Genomic DNA, 12,685 nt, shown 5'->3' with positions numbered 1-12,685 from the left:
GCCCCACAAAGCCCAAGCCCACCTCAGAAGAGCCGCCTCGACGACGCCCCGTGACCCCCAAACACCACAATAAACCTGCTCTTGACTCTCAAACCACCCCCACAAATAAACACAAATAAAATAAAACCTACATACAGTTAGAGCTTAATAATTATTTCACTATTAATATACTTCTTAATTGTATTTCACTATTATACTTCTTAATTGTATTTCAGTTCAACAATTACTTTGATAAAATACATATTTTGTTATGTGCAAATGGCTTTACACCTATTAGGTCCACAAATTACCATATAGCATATATTCAACACAAAAAACAGCGACAATTTGTTGTTGACAAAGGACAGCTGGACATATAAAGGGACCCATTACCTTCTGTAGCTTGGGGCCTCATCAAACCTAAATTTGGCCCTGACCTTGGCACATGGCTTAGTTGTATTTTCACCTTACACCCTTTTCTAATGCTTTTGCTCCCGACTTCCCCCTTTTCATCTAAACTTGTTTTTTCATCTTGCGTGCCCCTTCTGCCCCTCTCACCCACTTTTTTGAGAAGTTCCCAGCTCCCTTTCAGCTTTAGTTGCTAAGCTACGAAGTTGGCTTCCAACTGCCGAACTCCTTGCATGGCATCCTTTCTTGCTTCTAGTATCCAGCTCCTAGTGTTCAGGATGGTTTCAGGCACAAGGTTTTGGCAAAACTGCTTTTGCAAATACAGCCCAGAAGCCTTTCTGTGCACTACATAATCACAGGACTGTCCCATGACATGTAGGTTCATCGTTAACACAGCATTGTTGCTAACATAGACTTTCCCTGCCCCCTTCAACTCTTTTTCTAATGATGCCACTCTTTGAAGTTTAACTGACCCGTTCTCATTAAATGCACTGAAACATTCTTCTTCCTGCTTCACCTTAAGCGAGCAATGTCTTCACATTGTCACCTGAATACAATTTAATCAAGTAATTGCTGGGACCTACAAATTAGGCGACATTCTTGCTAGTTGCTAAAGGAGGCATTTGAGCACTTGTCTCAACACGTTGAATGGGCTTTTCTTGTTTTATTTTTTCTTCTTCTTTTCAGCTGACTGCTTTTCTTCAAGCCCTGCCTGGCACCTCTTTCTTTGAGAGCTGCCAAAATTGTTTCTCTTCCCTGTTTTGTGTGCTGATTAATTCTCTGCACATTCCAGGAACATAACCCACAATGATGAATTCAGCCTACTGATGTGATTCTTGTGTGGGAACAAGCCATTATGTCTCTCATCACCGTTACTCACTGAATTGCCAAGTTTACTATTTAGCTTCCATAAAGATGCATCACATCTTACCATATTGACATCATTTGGGTTTTTTGATTTAAGAAAAGGAAAATCAAGGTTCTTGCACATATACTGAGATAATGGAGAACTTTTGTTAATGCATTAACTTTTCCAATGTACATTGCACAAGTGCATTTTCATACTGTTTCTAGTTTTGCATAAATATCATAGCTTAACGCAGTTAATTTGCCTCTTGAATATCAGTGAGCCCAAGTCAGACCGCATGAATATTAAGATCAGAAATAATGTTGCTTTCCCCGCTTTCTTTCAGTTAGGTAAAGGTAAAGGTACCCCTGCCCGTACGGGCCAGTCTTGACAGACTCTAGGCTTGTGCGCTCATCTCACTCTATAGGCCGGGAGCCAGCGCTGTCCGCAGACACTTCTGGGTCACGTGGCTAGCGTGACAAGCTGCATCTGGCGAGCCAGCGCAGCACACGGAATGCCGTTTACCTTCCCATCCGTGTTTTAAAGTGGTACCACAGTGCTTTAAATGTATGATGTGAATGATGAGCCTGGCTCTACCCACTGTTGATATCTCTGCTTTCCACCTGATCCTACCAATCCCAATGGTCAGCAGGCAACACAGGTAGCAATGGTGAGGAAGAGAAGCAGCAGCTAGTGTTTGTGGTGTAAGTAAGACTTACTGAAGAAAAGGGGTCGGGGGGGTCGGGGGGTCCTTTCCCAAGAGCTCCTCAAAATCTGGAGTATACACAGAGGAAGGGACGAAAGGAAATGCTCTATGGCTCATTACAGTTCACCTTGTGGCTCCTCTTCACTGCTGCAGAGCAAGAAGTCTGTGCGTCATCAGCTGAACGCTACATGGGATGAGCTTGCCAAAAGTCCAGGGAAGGTAGTGTTCTCTGCTGGTTTGGTAAAATAGGCCTGCACCTGTCTGATTTTCATAGCAATACAAGTAGAAATCCCCTTCCCGCCTCATGGAGTATAAAAAGAGCAACTAATACAGAAACAGAACTCTCAGTGGGAAACATTAGCAATATGCCAAAATGTATCCACTTTTGAAGCGCAATGTCAAAGTGATAATAAACACTTTCCTATTAATTTTACAGTTTTGTTAAAATGAACAACAAATATTTATTTGGTTTAGTCATAATATTCTGGGTGATTAAATCCAAAATATAAATAGTAAAGAAGTCTAGTTGCTGGTTAATATGGAAGTCTACTCACGTCTCCCTTTGGCTGTGTTTTCTTTTTTTGGGCATCTGTAAAATTTGTGCAAATACTTCCTTCACCTGTTTTATCTTCTGGTAACTCTCTGAGGGCAGAGTAGAAAATCTTAACCTTCTGGGTGAAACTTGTAGGAGTCATAAGGCTAGTAAAAACATCCTCCTATCTCAGAACAACCCTCCTTCCTAATCCCAAAGCATGATTTGATCATGCTATTTGCATCATTAGGAAGCTACCAGTAAATGCTAAAAATGCCAGTCTCTTTCCCATTTTCCTGGGTCATCTATTGATTTCCCCACTCCCCCATTTCTCTGCGACAATATTCTTGCCATATGTGACCAGCTAAATTTTGTATACCATTAGGAGATAGGACAGAGAATCCATTCATGCAGACATTTCTGCTGCAATAATCTTTTAAAGTAAAGGTAAAGGGACCCCTGACCATTAGGTCCAGTCGTGGCCGACTCTGGGGTTGCGGCGCTCATCTTGCTTTATTGGCCGAGGGAGCCGGCGTATAGCTTCCAGGTCATGTGGCCAGCATGACTAAGCCGCTTCTGGCGAACCGGAGCAGCGCACAGAAACGCCGTTTACCTTCCTGCCGGATCGGTACCTGCAGTGGTACCTCGCAAGACGAATGCCTCGCAAGACAAAAAACTCGCTAGACGAAAGGTTTTTCCGTTTTCGATTTGCCTCGCAAGACGAAATTTCCCTATGGGCTTGCTTCGCAAGACGAAAACGTCTCGCGGCTTTGTTTCCTTTGTCTAAAAACAAAGACATGTTTTGTTTATAAAGTTAATTTATTTTCCCTTCAATTTTTGAACTGCTCTTTACAGTATGTGTGACTTTAAAGAGCAGTTAATAAACTGTTGTTGTACCAAATTTGGCTTTGTTTCGACTTTTTTTGACCATAGGAACGCATTAATTGATTTTCAATGCATTCCTATGGGATTTCGTGCTTTGCAAGACGAAAAATTCGCTAGACGACAAAAATTGCGGAATGAATTAATTTCGTCTTGCGGGGCACCACTGTATTTATCTACTTGCACTTTGACGTGCTTTCAAACTGCTAGGTTGGCAGGAGCAGGGACCGAGCAACGGGAGCTCACCCCGTCGCAGGGATTCGAACCGCCGACCTTCTGATCGGCAAGTCCTAGGCTCTGTGGTTTAGACCACAGCGCCACCCATGTTCCTTTACAATAATCTTTTAGCATTTCTTAAAAATTTCCATCTGGAAGTCCTCAAAGGATGGATAGAGCCTCATAGAAATAATTTAGATCAGGGACAACTGGCCATGCTGGTTAGGGCAGATGGGGGTTGAAGTCCAACAACAATATATGGAGGGCCACAGGTTCCCCATCTCTGACTTCAAATAGTTGAGTTCAGAGCCGTCTTTCCCATTGGGTTTACTGGCGCATTGTGTCAGGGCACCAGCCTGTCATGGACACCCCAGCAAGTGGGGGAGCTGCGCAGCTTTGCTGGCGGCCTCTCCTTTCCCTCCTGCACGCCCGCCAGCTGCGTCCCATCAACCATATGGCTGGCGGGCATGATACTTGCCTCCCAAGCCTACGCGGGAGGAGAGCGATCCCCGCAGAGTTTTGGGGAAAGGTCAACAACTCTGGGAAACGGGGGGTGGGGCGCCGGAAGGATATTTGCACCACAGCACCGAATATGCTTAAAACGGCCCTGCTTGAGTTCACATATTCCAGCTACCTGTTGGACTAGGCTGGCCAATGCCAAAAAAGAGGACGTGCATCACAAAAAAATGGACACCAATTGTGTGGTGTGGGTGGGTGTATGAAAATTTCAAAATTGTCAGAATTTAAATAGCCAATGGACTGATAAGCCCATGACTGATGTTAGAAGTATTTTCACAAGTAAAGATAAAGATAATCTGAATTAAGAATGTACCACTTGTGAATTCAATACATCCATCACACATGAATTAAGAATGTACCACTTGTGAATTCAATACATCCATCACACATGAACCTTCTTTGCTAAGCCTCCTCTACTGATGTTCAGCATGCAGAGTTGCCAATGCAATTGTCTCATAATCCTTTACCAAATTGATATCTACAGCCCCTTGGGCCTGGCTCTAAAACACAGGAGGATAGTGACTATGGGACAAAGGTAGTGAGTACTTATGAAATCCACCAAGTATCCTATTGCCTGTTTCAGATGTGTTGGAAAGGCCTTGTTAGGTATGTGGATGGCCTCACCCAATATTTTGATATGTAGTAAACAGAAGCTGGATCTGAGCCACAGCAGGGTGCATACAAGAGCAAACCTGAAACAGAAGGAGCTAGGGGAATAAAAATATTAAGAAATGAAAAATATAAAAGAAAAAGCCTTCTCTACTTTAGAGCCTCTGGACCAGCAAATTCTTCCTAAAGTGGGGAGGCTGTCACAATGCCTCCAGAAGAAATGCCTTTACTTAACATGGGGAAAATGTTGTGGCAAAGAATTTAGCAATTTCCAAGCATGGATTAAACATCAGTCAGTAATAGCCAGCTGATTATACCAAACTCTACCTTCATCTGCCACCATCATGTTAATCGCTCAGCCCCTGAAACACCATTTTGTGACTGGTGGGCCTCTGTAATTTACAGCTGCCTCAGCCGGGCCCTGGGGCTATAGAACATTTGAGAGCCCCTGTTCTAAGGCAAATAGGAAATGGATGCTTAAGGGATGGAATTTCCATGCTCCCAGAAAATACAGGCTAATTTTCTGTGGTTGCCATAGAAAGACTAAAATAATAATAATTCCAGTAGCTTAGTGTGAGTTTATTGTTGGGCCGAGATGATGAAGCTCACTAGGTGGCCTTAGGCAAGTGACTATGTTTTCTCAGCCTCATCTACCTCAGAGGGTTGTTCCAAGGTTGACACCAAATAACCCCATATATTCTGCTCCCTTTGGCAGAAGGGCTGGAGGGTGATGTGATAAATAAGCAAAATATCAAGGTGAGTGAGTTCACACATGTGTCACTGCTAATGTACTCATTGTTGAAACCATGTTTATGGAAGACAATCTTACTCGGCTACGAGTGATCACCAAAGAAGAAGAAGAACTACAATATATCCTATGGCTACTGTACTGCTTCTGTTGTGCCAATCATAAAGGCCAGCTCTAACAAAGCATCTTGTGGCACTTTAAAGATTTAAACTATTTTATTATGGCATAAGTTTCTGTAGACTAGTCTCAGATACATGAGGTGCTATCCTGAGTTGTAGATATATATAGACGTGGTTGGGTGGGATTGTAAAAAGTGAGGTCAGAGTGAAATTAAATGCAGAGACTACTCTACTCTTCCGTAAATCTTCCTTGCTATAGTTTCAGCAGCAAAATTGGTCCTGCACCAGTTTGATGGTTCCATGGCAGCTGTGTGGGTGGGTAATATTGAAGGTTATTTAAAGTCTCTTATATGGGAATAGGCTCTGGTTCCTGCCTTATGCTACACCCCACCTTAGTGTGTGTGTGTGTGTGTGTGTGTGTGTGTGTGTGTGTGTGAGAGAGAGAGAGAGAGAGAGAGAGAGAGAGAGAGAGAGAGAGAGATTTGGAATATTATATTACTTTTCCATCTGAAAATGTAACCAACCATATTGATCTTTAACAAAATAGGGGAAATAATTAATTTCCCATCTCTATTGTGTTTAAAAGGAAAAAAACTGGAAGTTACCATTTCCCTGTAGTGGTGGTCTCTTAAAAGACAGGAGGAGTGTAGTAAGCTTGTCAAGCAAGGGTATTGAATACTAATTCAGGATTTAGTTGCTGGGAGTCCCCTATTCAACATTGCTAAGAATTTGGAAGGAGTTGATTTCTCAGAATTATGGGGAAAGAGAGCAATCAACATGACTTTGATCTCAGACAATGGTCTGAAGTCACAGGAGGAGTAAGTCGCCTCCTAGTATTAATACTAAATCTGGTAAATACAAAGGCTTCATATTGCCTGCTAAGCATTGGGACTGAGGTTCCAGACCCCTATTATCACGTGTGTGTGTTTTTTTAAGGATAGCAAGTGTCTTGATAGCTAAGTCATAGCCTCAGATTCAGAGGTGTGTGGTCCAGACCTTGGACTCTGATACCTCCATAGCAGCATGGAAATCCCAGCAATGTGGTAAAGTTATAGTAAACCCATGGTAAGAGGTCCACCTCTGCATCCAGTTGGGAATTGCTGCTTTAATTAGGACAATACATGCATGGTCATATGTGTTCCATTAGTCTTTCCTAAACAAACATAGGAAGTATCCGCCAGATCAGACCAGTGGTCCATCCAGTTCAGTATTGGCTACACCAAGAATAGCTGTGCTGCCCTCCAGATATCATTGGACTACAACTCAGTCCCAGCCAGCATGGCCAGTTGTCAAGGACGATGTAAGCAGTAGTCCAGCAACATCTGCAGGGCATCATGTTGTCTACCCCTGGTCTACACTTATGGGCACAGCTCTCCAGTTTCAGGCAGAAGTCTCTCCCAGCCCTTTATGGAGAAATGGGGGGTTGAACCATGGGCCTTCTGCATGTAAAGCAGATGTTCTACCACTGAGCTACAGCCCTTTCCTTTGTAATTCTATATTTAACAATGCTCATTGAAAAACACTTTTTTAAAAAGAAAAAGGCATTAACCCTAACATTTTTGTGCTGTTGACAGCACAGCCACCATTTTGCACTCCATTTATGAGAAACATATTGCTGTTCAAGCAGATGCCACATCTGCAGCCCTGGTGTTTACTTCTGTTAATTTGAATGGCTGTGTTAGCTTTTCAGACACATGGCTCAGTGTCTCCACTCTTCAGTTTGTTTTGCTTTTGAGGCAGATGTTGCAAATTAGCAGCAGCAATCTTGAAGATGAGCAGAAACATATTTTCTGGTTTTGATGTGGAGTCAGTCACACAGGCGTTGAAACTAATCAGATTCAGCAAAGGATTCTGAAGTGACTTGAAATGCTTCTCTGAAGGCCTTTGCCTCCTCCTTGGCAAGGCCCATCGCCACACTTCTTACTAGCTTCCCAGAAATCTGTGAAACGTTGAACTCAGATGGTTTCTCTCAGCCACAGAAAGGGCTATAAAAGTAAACTCTTGCACAAGCAAAGCCAGATTAATGTAGCCAGCGTGTACCCCATGATGACATTTGTTGATGGATCCTGTCCACCACAAATGGAGCTGAAAAACAAGGATGGTTTGGGGGAGTGAGAGGTTTTGGGGTCTCTTGTGTTGTTTTCCTTCTCTTATTCCATGCTTGTCCCTCTTGACTTGAACAATTCTTTCATTAAGGGGTAATTTTGGGCATAGAGCTGACAAGTCACACTCAATTTGGGGGTCAATTGTTAGCACAGCAAGTTTAAATCTTGAGGCCAACAATCTCAAAAGTACTACTTCTGGAGATCTCATGTCTTCATCTGCACCATACATTTAAAGCACCTTTGAAGTGGATTGCTTCCCCTAAGAATCTTGGGAACTGTAGGTTGTTAAGGGTGCTGGGAAGAGCAGCTCTGTGAAGGGCAAATTATGTCTCCCAGGCTTTTGGAGCGGAAATCATGTGCTTTAAATCTATGGTGTGGATGAAGACTTGAGATTCAGCAGTAGGGTTTCTGAGATTGGGAGTGTTGCAGTTGTGTGGCTGACATATAACCATAAAGAGGCGCTCAATTGTAAAGGAATAGTTCAGTGGCAGGGCAGTCGTGTTGCATGCAGAAGGTCTCATATTCAACTCCTGTCACTCCCCCAGGTAGGTCTGGGAAAGACCCCTATCTGAAAGCCTGGAAAGCCACTTCCAGTCAATGTGAAGCAAGGGTTTCCTCATGGGTGACTTCTGAGGGACATATGCCAGGGATGGGCAGAGTCGGGGAGACACTACAGGTGGCACTGTGGTCTAAACCACTGAGCCTCTTGGGCTTGCCAATCAGAAGGTCAGCGGTTTGAATCCTCGCAGCAGCATAAGCTCCCATTGCTCTATCCCAGCTCCTGCCAACCTAGCATTTGAAAGCACGCCAGTGAAAGTAGATAAATAGGTACCACTGCGGCGGGAAGGTAAACGGCATTTCTGTGTGCTCTAGTTTCCGTCATGGTGTTCCGTTGTGCCCGAAGCAGTTTAGTCATGCTGGCCATGACCCAGAAAGCTGCTTGTGGATAAACACCGGCTCCCTCGGCCTGAAAGTGAGATGAGTGCCATAACCCCATAGTTGCCTTTCACTGGATTTAACCGTCGAGGGGTCCTTTACCCGTTTTTTGTTTGTTTGTTTTTTTACAGCAGACTACATTCTAGCCATGCCAAAGTCAAAGGTTTCTGTGCCCAGATCTTTCCATTCACTATCCAGGCAACCAGGAGACATTATCGCAGCTCAAAGACACATTCCAACCAAACAAAAACATTCAAGCTGCGGATTGAACCTACGGCCTTCTGTGTGCAAATTTAATGCTAGACCAGTGAACTATAACCCTTCTATCGTGAACATATATAAACATAATCAAAAACATATGAAAAAATTATTGCATTTTCTTGTAACATAGCACCCTTTCTCCACCACATTTAATCACTATTATATAATAGAGGGAGTAGGGAGGCTGGAAAGGGTAAGATACAGGGTAAGATTACAAAGTAATGCTCGATTATAGCCTACAGTATAAGTATCTTCACTTAGAAGTCAGTTTCAGATGAGTAGCCATGTTCAAAAGACTAACACATTTATTATGGCATAAAGGTTTTATGAAGGACTGCCCACTTCATCCCAGGCATGAAGTATAATCCTAAACTAGCAGACATATATAAGCATGGCAGGAGGAGGAATAGAATGGAGAAGACCAAGGTCAGAGGGAAACGTAGTGATTAAAGAACACAGAGGCAATTACGTCAAAACAGAATAAGTGGCCATGAACAAGGCAGTTTCTTGATAAGGCAAACATCTTGATACCAATAAACCGATTAGTGCATGTAATGGGATAAAAACTGCAATCTTAATTCAAGCCACAGGTGACAGAATTGAATTTCCTGAAATATTGTAATGCAGAGGTTTCATGCTGGAGTTTCCTTTTGAAATGCCTTTCCCCCCAAAATGGTAACTTTAAGATCAGCAGCAGTGTGGGGTATAAATAGTAAAATTATTGTTATGGAATGGGACGTCCCTATTTTCACTGGAGAAATGTTGGAGGGTATGGGAGTCTGCTATAATCTATTTAATGGGTGAGGGGTGAGTGAGTGAGTGAGTGAGTGGAGTGAGTGAGTGAGTGAGTGATATCAACTTTGTTTATGTATGGAATTTTTATTTTAATGAAAATAAACCTAACAGCAGGTTTTGTACAGGCATATGCAATGCTTTTTTTCTATTAAAAAAAAAGTTTAGGGGTACTCTCATTTTCCTACTCATATTGAAATACTGCCTCTCAACGAGGCCAAACTTTGATTCACAATATGTTTAGTGTTATGCGTACCCCTGCGTCCCCCCAGGAAAAAGCACTGGGCATATGAATTATGAATTTATGCCTTGTTGCAACTTCATAGCCTTCTGCTGTTGGGTATGAAACAGGTTTCTTTGTTGCAGGTATGCCTTGCTCTTTCTTCAAGAAGCTCAATTTCTTTTTCTGTATTTCCTAAGCGTTTCCCAATCATGACCGTTTACAAAAAAGAGACCGACTACGCTTCTGTGGTAGAACTATGCGTCTTGTGGCCATTCTCTTGGCCAAAGCCTACACTTTTGTAAGCCACTCAGAGATTCTCTTATAATCAAGCGGTACATACATTTTGTTAAATAAATAGGTGTAATCAGTTCTCTGTTTCATCTGTCCTTACCATCTTTAACAACATATCAATCATTAACATATACTGTCCCCATTCCCTAGATTTGTAAATAATTTGCACAAGAGTTGATCAGGTTAGTTGGTCTTCCCTACTTTAGGCAATCCCCTTCAGAAACCCAACTAACAATTTGCTAGGCCACACAAATAGAACTTGAAACTGATTCCACCTGTTTGTTGTTTGCCTCTGGAGTTCAGTTCTGCTTCTCTCTACAGAATCTCTGTGATTGTCTTTCTTTAGAATCTGTAGCCTTTGAACCAGCTGCTTTCCCCCCCAACTAATGTTTGGTTCTATAAGAAAAAGAGCTTGATTTGTGCTGAAGCATTTAACCAAACAGTAGTTCAAAGTTAAAATGATGCCATTAGCTTGATTGGGTTTTTTTGGTAAAAGAAGAAAGGGGACTTAGTTTCACAAAGGAGGAGAGTACCCATCCCAACAACATGATGATTGTGAATCTCCACCCCTGGCAAAATTTTAGGGTAGGATTGCCATGCCCATCTTAGAACAGTGAAGCATGAAGTGCACTGTATTTTGCTAAATATTGGAGGCATTTTGTATTGTATTTCTAATTATGTTTATTCCTCTTTTTGTTGAGATGTGTAAACTGCTTAGAGATTTCTGCTGGAATATGAAATGGCACATAAATAAAATTAATTAAGATCCCATTTGTTGTTTGCTTATTTAAGGCCCCACAAGGATGCAGACACTGAACCCATGTATCTAAAGTTGGGGGGGATTAAAATAAACACATAATTCCACAAGGAATTATCATAAATGCACCTTACTTAAGAAGCTTTTTGAAGACATCAGTCAAGCTGGATTGAATAATGTGACCATTATCTATATAGCATACTTTACCTGATGCTGTATATAGTCTTATATCTGAATGTGCCTAACTGAGACAAAGAGCTCCTTCTACAAACTTGAGACAGGATACTATTTAAACAAAAACTCCTGTGAGCGAGCTGTATGGATTTCTTTCTGCTTTATTTCCAAGCTTGACACATTTTCATATTTGGTGATCCTCAGCATATAAAGCATGCATTTTATGTCATAATGAGAGGCACTTATGCAGGCTATCCAGACAGGAGGAAAAAAATTCCACAGGAAGTGATAGATTCAGCATGCAGTACAAACTCATGATGACACTACTAAAATTACAGCTGATGGAAGCCCTACAGTAAACACTGGCCCCCAAATGCTTTGTGATGAAATGCAAAACAGTCTGGAACCTCAAGTGACCTTGCCTCCACAATCCAGTGTTGCAGAGTTCCAGATATCCCAGCTGGGTTGCAACTCTCGTCATTCAGCATCAGAGGTGCCAGGACAAACAGAATAATCGCATATTGATCTTGGAAATTCTGCGTAGAAAACTGATTTGCCAGGGCAGAGGTGAATACAGTGAGATAAACTGCACCATTGAACGCGAGAAGTCAGAGAGGGAATTACTCGGCTCCTCAGGCCAAATTCTGAAGTGTAATATGCCAATGGAAAGAGGGAACATTATAATGTCAGCCAAGGCAGAAGCAGCCTGTAAACTAACTCTTGTCCATTATGAATGGACACAGAGAGGAGGACAAGTTAGGAATAGCTTCACTCTAATACCTGTTTAGTTTCTGAACCAAAAGCAGACTTGCCATATGCCTTCAACAGTCATATCTGCCAAGTCTGGCTACTTGGTGACTTGAAGTCCTCTGTTATGTAACCTTGCAGCATACTCTGTTCTTTGCTCTCCCACTTTCTGTGTTCTTCCGATAAAGCCTTTCCCTCAGTCAGTCCCTTCCTGGTTTCAAGGCCAGCCTTCGCTTGAAGCTTCTTTGCAAGTTACCCAAAGGCTGCAAAAGGAAGCTGAAATGACTCTTCCCATTACAGTACAGTGATACCTCGGGTTAGGAACTTAATTTGTTCTGGAGGTCCGTTCTTAACCTGAAACTGTTCTTAACCTGAGGTACCACTTTAGCTAATGGGGCCTCCCGCTGCTGCCAAGCCGCCGCGCGATTTCTGCTCTCATCCTGAAGCAAAGTTCTTAACCTGAGGTACTATTTCTGGGTTACCGGAGTCTGTAACCTGAAGCGTCTGTAACCCGAGGTACCACTATATTGTTGTGCAGTCTTGATATTTCATAAAAGTTGGCAGCCGTATAGAATATTGTTACAAAATGAATAAATAAACTTTAGCACCTTTTTGTCTTTTCCCTTCAAGTGAATCCACGAGGAGCCTTTCTCCTCCTGAACGTGGATAAAAATAGCTCAGAACAGTAAAGTCCATATATATTTACTTGGGGGGGCAGCAGTTTTGCCCCACAGGCTGCCAGTGACACACCTTTGCTCTGGATCAGGGCTGGGGAATCTCAGGTTCAGGGGCCAAATATAGCCCTCTAAGTCTCTCTGTTTGGCCCTGGGACTG

The 12,685-nt window shown here is 42.5% G+C and overlaps 1 long non-coding RNA gene across 1 annotated transcript; it reads right to left on the bottom strand.

Moving 5' to 3' along the window:
- Positions 1–7,074: 7,074 nt before the first annotated feature.
- LOC308594934 lies at positions 7,075–12,011 on the bottom strand. The gene is made up of 2 exons (XR_014011687.1): positions 11,885–12,011; positions 7,075–7,650 (listed from the first exon to the last, which is right to left on the bottom strand). It is a non-coding gene; the product is annotated as an uncharacterized lncRNA (long non-coding RNA).
- Positions 12,012–12,685: the final 674 nt, after the last annotated feature.

The sequence above is a fragment of the Podarcis bocagei genome (assembly GCF_964188305.1).
Source record: "Podarcis bocagei genome assembly, chromosome: 9".
Lineage (NCBI taxonomy): Eukaryota > Metazoa > Chordata > Lepidosauria > Squamata > Lacertidae > Podarcis > Podarcis bocagei.
The sequence above is the reverse complement of the archived record's forward strand: the minus strand, read 5'-3'. Positions and strand labels throughout refer to the sequence as shown.